The sequence below is a fragment of the Malus sylvestris genome, chromosome 4 (assembly GCF_916048215.2).
Source record: "Malus sylvestris chromosome 4, drMalSylv7.2, whole genome shotgun sequence".
In the NCBI taxonomy this organism is placed as follows: domain Eukaryota; kingdom Viridiplantae; phylum Streptophyta; class Magnoliopsida; order Rosales; family Rosaceae; genus Malus; species Malus sylvestris.
In genome coordinates this window covers 5,001-14,018 of record NC_062263.1, presented here as the reverse complement: position 1 = coordinate 14,018, position 9,018 = coordinate 5,001, and positions in this window count along the sequence as shown.

Here is a 9,018-nt window from a genome sequence, read left to right as displayed (position 1 = left end):
CCAGTGGTAAGGTCACAGATTGTAGTTTGGGATTTTAACGAAAAGATTTTTGGTATCGTTTATTTTAACAAAAAATTATATTTTTATATTAAAAAATTAATCTTAATATTATTTATTTTACCCTTTATTTTGTCTTTAAATTAAAAGTTTTCAAATCATTTTCATTGCTTTTCCTATAAGCAAAAGGATATGGGAGGTCATGTGTTCGATGCTCTGAGTTGGAGAGTCTGCTTGACCCCAACTACAGACATGGTGAAATTCTTTATAGCCTCGCCAAATCCAGAAAGGGTAGATAACCATGCTTGCCACCATTCCTTTTTTTTTTCTTAAAAAAAATTCATTTTACCCATTAGATTTGTTTATCATTGCAACTTCATGTAATATCATTATAGTTGATTTACTAATCCGTAATTAAAACAAGAGAAATTAAATTAAAAAAGAATTGAATTGAGGATGAATTGGAATGAGATGAAATCAGAATTAGATTTCTATTGAAGTTGTTTACTAGATTGCCAGAAATCGGAGTTGAAATGACATGTAGATTTCATGTAAAATGTTTACTTATTTATATGAATCAGAATTGAAATCAGTTTAAGTACTAAATTGTTTGTTTTTAATAAATATTTTTTAAATGCTACACATATTCTCATAAAATTAATTTCAACCAAAGTAGGTATTTTATAAAACAATTGAACAAGATTTTATAAAGATATAAAACTAAAAATATACCTTTTAATATAGATAATATCGTTTGTTAAAAAAAAAAAGTAAAAAAGTAAAAATATGTATATAAAATAAATAAGGTAAATCTCAGTTTACCACCTTCAAGTTTCGTGGTTTTCAACCTTTAGTACATGAAGTTTTTTTCGTCCCAGAGTCATACTTAAAGTGTCAATTTTATGATAGTCTCATACATTCGTTAGTCTGATTGTTAAGTCTTCCGTTAACTGATGACATGGAGCCCATATAGATAATGACTAGGCACCACGTGTCATTAAGGGGTCCACATGGAAATTAAAAATTCAAAAAAAAAAAATAAAATAAAATAAAAATAAAAGTATAAAAAAACTCATAACCCCCTTCGTCTTCCCCACTCGACACCCTTCTATCCCCTCCACCCGAGCATCCCTTCACCTTCTTCGTTTTCTCCACCCGTGCACCCCCTTCTCCCTCGAAACCTCTCCCTTTATTTCTTCATGCAATGGAAATTCACTGATTAATTCCCCCAAATTCATACCCTTAATTCTCCATCCAAAACCCTAACATTCAAACCCTCAATCATCAATGGAATAACTTAAGAGAACAGAGAGAGAGAGAGAGAGAGAGAGACCAGCAGCAGTGAAATCAATGACGTCAATCAACTTCGAAGCGATCAAGAAGCACAGATATGAGTTGACTGTGGAGAACTTGACATTTTCAGCTCCGAGTTCTCATCGATATTGATAGCCAAACCACTCGACCTTATTCTTAGGCCAAACCACGTCCATCTTCTTCCCAAGTATAACATTCATCAGCCGTCCGAGATCATAGCGGTCGAGATTCAGGTCGTCTCTTTTCATCCCATTGATCGCTAGCTCATTGAGGTCGACGGTGTTCCTGATCTCAATCTGGTTATGAGCTTTGAGCTTCCACGAGACGGTGGCCATGTCGCGGCTGACGACGAAAACCCTAGGGTCTTGGAAGAAAGAGATGAGGAAGCGCGACGTGACCTTGCCGTAGTTCCAGGTGAAATGAATGTGGTAGATGAGGGTGTGGGACTCGATGTTGAGGGTGGGGAGTTGGTATGAATATTCCTTGAGTCCCGAGCTACCGGTGTACTTGTCCTCTGCATTGAAACCGACTAGAACGACGTCGTTTTTGGTGTTGGGGGACTTGAGGACTTGCTTCAACCACTATGTGACGACGGAATGGTAGTAGGTAACGATGGTCAGGATGCGGTGGGAGTCCACGTGGATAGTGAAGACGTAGGTGCGTTTAGGCTCGACGGTGACTTGCAAACCATTGCAGCAGTGGTGGTTATTTCTTTCATCTATTTCTCTTTCTTTCTCTGTTTCACGTCTAGTCTCGAATTTTCTGAAGCAACTCTGTGATAAAGATCTAGGCGTTATGGGTGCCACGCTCTGCTCACTGTTTAATCTAATTACCATTGATGCAAATTCTTTTAAGGATTTGGTGGTCTGTTTTGTCAGCATTCTCAAGTAGGTCGCCGAGGATAAGGAAGGAAAAAGAGAGTTGTGTGGATGAGGGTGGAGGGGAGGAGCCGTGGAGGGGGTGGAAGGGATGGAGGGATGTCGGGTGGGGAAGAAGAATGGGGTCCTGTTTTTTTTTTAAATTTTATTTATTATTTATTTTTTAATACTTTTAATTAATTAATTATTTTAATATTTTTTTGAATTTTTAATTTCCACGTGGACCATTTAATGACACGTGGTGATCAGTCATTGTTCACATAGGCGCCACATTATTAGTTAATGGGAAACTTAACAGCCAGACTAGCGGCTGTATTAGATTGTCCCAAAATTAACACTTTAGGTATGACTCTGGGACGAAAAAAACTTCATGTACAAAATGTTGAAAACAACAAAACTTGAGGGTAGTAAACTGAGATTTACCCAAATAAATAATAGAAAAAATAGGTATTTAAAACATAATTGAAGAAGATGTGTAAGCGTAACCACCACCATCCCTTTTACCTTCCTCTTGATCTTCCTTCCTCCTAAGTCCATTTTTCCCTAGCCCATCGCCACCTTCCACCAAAGCCTTCCCTCACAAGCCGCACATACTATCACATCATTCATCTCTCTCTGTTTATATGGATTCTAGAAAGTCGACAAGTCGGCAACGACTGATAGGAATTGGGAGAGGGCTGAAGCTGAACGAAATATAGCTAAAGGTGAAGCTTCTCCAATCAGAATTGGGAAGAAAAGATGGGTTTGTTGAAGGTTTTAAGGTTGTCTGTTAGAGTTGGGCAAGTAAATTTGCAAGGAATGTTCTAGAATTAGCAAAAAACAATGGGGGGTAATACTGGTACAAAAGTTGAATTTGTGATGAGCTTCATTGCGAGGAATCCAAATACAATCTCAATATTAAGAATCTGGTTCCAGAAGTTTAAGGAATCTGATTCCCCATTTTAGGTGGGTCTCACATATTTTCATTTCCCAAATGTTGGTAAACACTTGAATCCCTTGGAATCAGTGCAATTCCTATTCCTTTCTTCCATTCCCTTGGTGTAAACACACCGTTAAAACATTTCAATATCTTAAATGTACTAATTATTTCATTTCAATTTCATATATCTATTAAGGGTTTTTTAATTAACACTCCACATGTTGTTGAATACACCCCACTTAAAAATGTAATACTAAACTACTTGTAACTCTAATATGAAATGACAATTCGAGCCCTCATAGCTACTCTTACTCTCCATTGTAGAGCAAAACCCTAAAAACACAAACACGTTGATGAAAAAATATCTTTTGATGAACGGAAAAAAAAAATATGAGTTTTGCTCCACGTTCATTTGTTGGTTTTCACATTCAAGAAATTATTTAAATAATGGAATAAAAATTTGACTTTTTACAATGCCCTGTTGTAATTGGAATCCAAGAAATAAGAAGAAAACTGGAGAATGTTGTAAAATTTTAAGATGTAATTAAATGTAATATTCTTGTGGCTGTTTGATGATGAAGAAATTCAATGTTTTTTGGTTGGTTGGAACTGACATGACCTTATAAGAACAGTTCATACCATTTGTCCATCAGGCTTCTTAGAATCCAACGTAATTGTTCAAGAAACGGAAGTTTATAAATCAAACAACAAGATGAAGATTTTATACAACAATTTAATTTATCTTTCTTATCTTTAAAATGTGGATTATTCTTTTGTTTGAAAGGGATGAAGAGTTTGATGTGAGGGTAGTATTGGAAAATATGTGGGGTGTGTTAAGAAAAATTTTAATATAAAAATGTGGGGTGTTAATAAAACAAGTTATGTAGTAATAAATCTGTTAAGTTAAATAACGTAATAACAATGAGTTTTATATTTGTGCTAATGTGGCTATCAATCTTGCATCACACGTCTAAAAAACTAATAAAAAACTAAATTTTGTTTAAATGTTTTTAAAAAAATTAGTTAGATATTAAAATAATTAATTAAAGGCCACAACCACTCTCTTCCCCCATCACCATCACACATTTCTCTCGTTTGAATCAAGAAACTCCTAAACCACAGCGTATCATTGCAGACTAGGTTATGACTTCAACAAACTCCTTAACTCTAAACCCAGGTCTTGACGTCTCTCATCCTTTTTCGTGGTGTTCTTGCACAATTGTTGTTGTAGAAACCCAACCGTCCTCGTCCACCCCAACGCCCACACCATGTCCATGGCCATGGCTATTCGAAAGTAAAATATTTTGAATAAGACAAAGCAAATTGGTCGACTTATCGGAAATACAAGAGTAAAGTTAGGTGTGGAATCTAAAACTTTCATGAGTTGCTGTGGGTGTGGAAAATATTTAGATTGTGCAGATGGGGATAAATGAGAGAATGGAGAGGGTGGAGAGCCTTACAGAGATGGAGAGTGGTTTGAGGGTTTTTATAGAATTGTTGGGTATGGAAGATATTTGGGTTGTCACCAATCTCGAACTCACAAAGTCACTGATGTTGTCGTCTGAAGAGGAGGATCATAGTTGTCCTCGACCCAACCTTTCCCTTTGCTTTTTCACCAAGTCCTTATGTTGGAACCAAGATCATGCATATCTGTAGCCGGAGGCAATCATTCAGTCGGAATTGCCAATGAACACTGGCAAGGGATGAATAAGGTTAATTGGGGGGATGTTAATCACATCCATATCAGACTGCCTATATATCTTCGAGGATGGAGAATTAGATTATGGGTGTAGTTCTAAACCACATCATACATACTTCTTTCTTAGAACTACACCTTTGGCATTTAATTCTTTCTACTTCTCAAGGTATAATGATAAATTGAAAAGCTCACCTAGAAGGAATTGATGGAGAAGTTTTGTGTTATATATGGTAATTTTTCTAATAGTCGACATGGTCATATATGTGAAAAAAAAGAAAGGACAAGTTTACAATATTACCTCTCTTACATTAGTTGACACTTCCATGAAGTAGACTCTTTGCCCAACAATAGGCCACGAGAATTCAGGGTTCTCAACGATACCTTACAGTGCATCTTTGAACTAGAAGAAGAAAAATGTATGGGAATTGTATGTCAATATCTTAGTATCCAAAAAATATAATAGACTTATGAGTTCAAAATTGAGGTGCTTACCTTCTTCCTCAAGAAAAAAAAATGCATCCACCAATTAATGGATGTAGATAACTGAACGTCGATTGGAAAATGTATCTTAATCGTGTTTGTTGGTGGCATATCCCTATGCTGATTCAGAATTTCGTCCACCCACTGCAGAAATCTTTTGGTGTTTTACCTTTGCTCATAAAAAAATAAAGCCCATAACAAGATGATGATTCGCAACAACCGCATGTCCTAAATGCTTCAAGATGCAATGACAAGTCTCCCAATCGAATTCAAGAATGAGAGTTATACTCCAATGAAAGTGCCAAATCAGGGAGAAGACACTGGTCCAAGCATTGTCACTAATCGGCATGAGAGATAGAACCTTATCGAGAATATTTACTAGAAGATTCAAAAGTTCACCCATATACAATGTTCGGAAATTGTGAAAATCTAAAAAAATCTTCGAGAAAAATGTGACACAGCCTTGTGTTGAGGAAAAATAAAAGTAGGGGAAGTGAAAATAAAAAACGCTAAATGAAAACGTGATAAAAAATATTTTCTTAATAGAGAACCAAGAGAGAAAATTGCGAAAGAAACTATAATGACACAAAAAATTGATAGAAAGTAGGGGTGAACATCGTCCGGTTTATATCTTTAGGTTTTAGGGGTTAGGGCGTAGGGTTTTACGGTTTAGGGTTTAGGGTTTCGTCTTTCAGATTTCGTCTTTTGTCTTTTGTCGTTCGTTTTTCAGTCTTTCGTCGTTCGTCTTTCGGCTGTCGTCGTTCATCTTTCAACTTTCGTTTTTCGTCTTTCAGCTTTCGTCTTTTGATTTTTGTATTTCGTCGTTCGTGTTTCGGCTTTTGTCTTTCAGGTTCGTATTTCGGCTTTCGTCTTTCATCTTTCGCCTTTCGTCTTTCTTCTTTCGTCGATCGGGTTTTGTCTTTCGTCTTTTGTCGTAAGATATTTCGACTTTCGTTTTTCGTCGTTTGTCGTTCGACTTCTGTCTTTCATCGTTCGACTTTCAAAGAATTACAAAGAGCATATGAATTTGTAACTTGTCTATAGCTTTTGTCTTGGGAATTAACATGAGCTTATTGGATGCAAGAAATCAACAGATATTGCCTATGGCTTTCTCCTAACAGAATTTACATAGATTGCACAGTAAATCGTTCAACTCTTTTGCCTTTATGTATTGACATTCATTGTGAAATATGTGTCTAACTAGTGACTTCTTGCGGGGGGCAATTAAACATTCTAGTGCTTTCGAATAATTATCCCATTCATAAAAGTCCTCGACTAAGTTGTGCATTTTGTTTTTCATATCCTTAATTGCTTTACCAACAAATTTTGAGCCATCTCTACGAATGATCATAGCTTCAAAATCCTGGACAGGGGTAGCGGCCCCAATTTTCTTAACCTTATTAGGTCCATCGGTAATGCTAAGATGACAATAAAAGCTTGTTTTGGAAATTGCTACTTTTTCGAGTTCAAAACGGCTATGAAATGCATCAATAATAGATTTGTTTTGAGAAACAAGGTCTTTATCAGGTTCAGTAATTGTCCTAAGAGTTCAAAACAACTATGAAATGCATCAATAATAGATTTGTTTTGAGAAACAAGCTATTTATTAGGTTTAGTAATCATCCTACAGTTCAAAATGGTTATGAAATACATTAATAATAGATTTGTTTTGAGAAACAAGCTCTTTATCTGGCTTAGTAATCGTCGTAAAGTTCAAAATGGCTATGAAATACATCAATAATAGATTTGTTTTGAGAAACAAGTTCTTTATCAGGTTCAGTAATCGTCATACAGTTCAAAACAGTTATGAAATACTTCAATAATAGATTTGTTTTGAGAAACAAGCTCTTTAATAGGTTTAATAATCGTCCTAAAGTTCAAAATGGCTACAAAATACATCAATAATAGCTTTGTTTTGAGAAATAAGCTCTTTATCAAGTTTAGTAATCGTCCTAAGAGTTCAAAATGACTATGAAATACATCAATAATACATTTTTCTTGAGAAATAAGCTCTTTACCAGGTTTAGTAATCGTCATAAACTTCAAAACGGCTATGACATACATCAATAATAGAGTTTAGGGTTTAGGGTTGAAGGTTGAGGGTTGAGGGTTGAGGGTTGAGGGGTTAGGGGTTGAGGGTTTAAGGTTGAGGGTTGAGGGTTGAGGGTTGAGGGTTGATGGTTGTGGGTTGTGGGTTCAGGGTTGTGGGTTCAGGGTTCAGGGTTGAGGGTTGAGGGTTCAGGGTTGAGGGTTCAGGGTTCAGGGTTTCAGGGTTCAGGGTTGAGGGTTGAGGGTTGAGGGTTGAGGGTTGAGGGTTGAGGGTTGAGGGTTGAGGGTTGAGGGGTTAGGGGTTGAGGGTTGAGGGTTGAGGGTTTAGGGTTGAGGGTTGAGGGTTTAGGGTTGAGGGTTGAGGGTTTAGGGTTGAGGGTTTAGGGTTGAGGGTTGAGGGTTTAGGGTTGAGGGTTGAGGGTTGAGGGTTGAGGGTTGAGGGTTGAGGGTTTAGGGTTGAGGGTTGAGGGTTGAGGGTTGAGGGTTGAGGGTTGAGGGTTTAGGGTTGAGGGTTGAGGGTTGATGGTTGAGGGTTGAGGGTTGAGGGTTTAGGGTTGAGGGTTGAGGGTTGAGGGTTTAGGGTTGAGGGTTTAGGGTTGAGGGTTGAGGGTTTAGGGTTGAGGGTTGAGGGTTTAGGGTTGAGGGTTTAGGGTTTTAGGGTTTAGGGTTTAGGGTTTAGGGTTTTAGGGTTTAGGGTTTAGGGTTTAGGGTTTAGGGTTTAGGGTTTAGGGTTTAGGGTTTAGGGTTTAGGGTTTAGGGTTTAGGGTTTAGGGTTTAGGGTTTAGGGTTTAGGGTTTAGGGTTTAGGGTTTAGGGTTTAGGGTTTAGGGTTTAGGGTTTAGGGTTTAGGGTTTAGGGTTTAGGGTTTAGGGTTTAGGGTTTAGGGTTTAGGGTTTAGGGTTTAGGGTTTAGGGTTTAGGGTTTAGGGTTTAGGGTTTAGGGTTTAGGGTTTAGGGTTTAGGGTTTAGGGTTTAGGGTTTAGGGTTTAGGGTTTAGGGTTTAGGGTTTAGGGTTTAGGGTTTAGGGTTTAGGGTTTAGGGTTTAGGGTTTAGGGTTTAGGGTTTAGGGTTTAGGGTTTAGGGTTTAGGGTTTAGGGTTTAGGGTTTAGGGTTTAGGGTTTAGGGTTTAGGGTTTAGGGTTTAGGGTTTAGGGTTTAGGGTTTAGGGTTTAGGGTTTAGGGTTTAGGGTTTAGGGTTTAGGGTTTAGGGTTTAGGGTTTAGGGTTTAGGGTTTAGGGTTTAGGGTTTAGGGTTTAGGGTTTAGGGTTTAGGGTTTAGGGTTTAGGGTTTAGGGTTTAGGGTTTAGGGTTTAGGGTTTAGGGTTTAGGGTTTAGGGTTTAGGGTTTAGGGTTTAGGGTTTAGGGTTTAGGGTTTAGGGTTTAGGGTTTAGGGTTTAGGGTTTAGGGTTTAGGGTTTAGGGTTTAGGGTTTAGGGTTTAGGGTTTAGGGTTTAGGGTTTAGGGTTTAGGGTTTAGGGTTTAGGGTTTAGGGTTTAGGGTTTAGGGTTTAGGGTTTAGGGTTTAGGGTTTAGGGTTTAGGGTTTAGGGTTTAGGGTTTAGGGTTTAGGGTTTAGGGTTTAGGGTTTAGGGTTTAGGGTTTAGGGTTTAGGGTTTAGGGTTTAGGGTTTAGGGTTTAGGGTTTAGGGTTTAGGGTTTAGGGTTTAGGGTTTAGGGTTTAGGGTTTAGG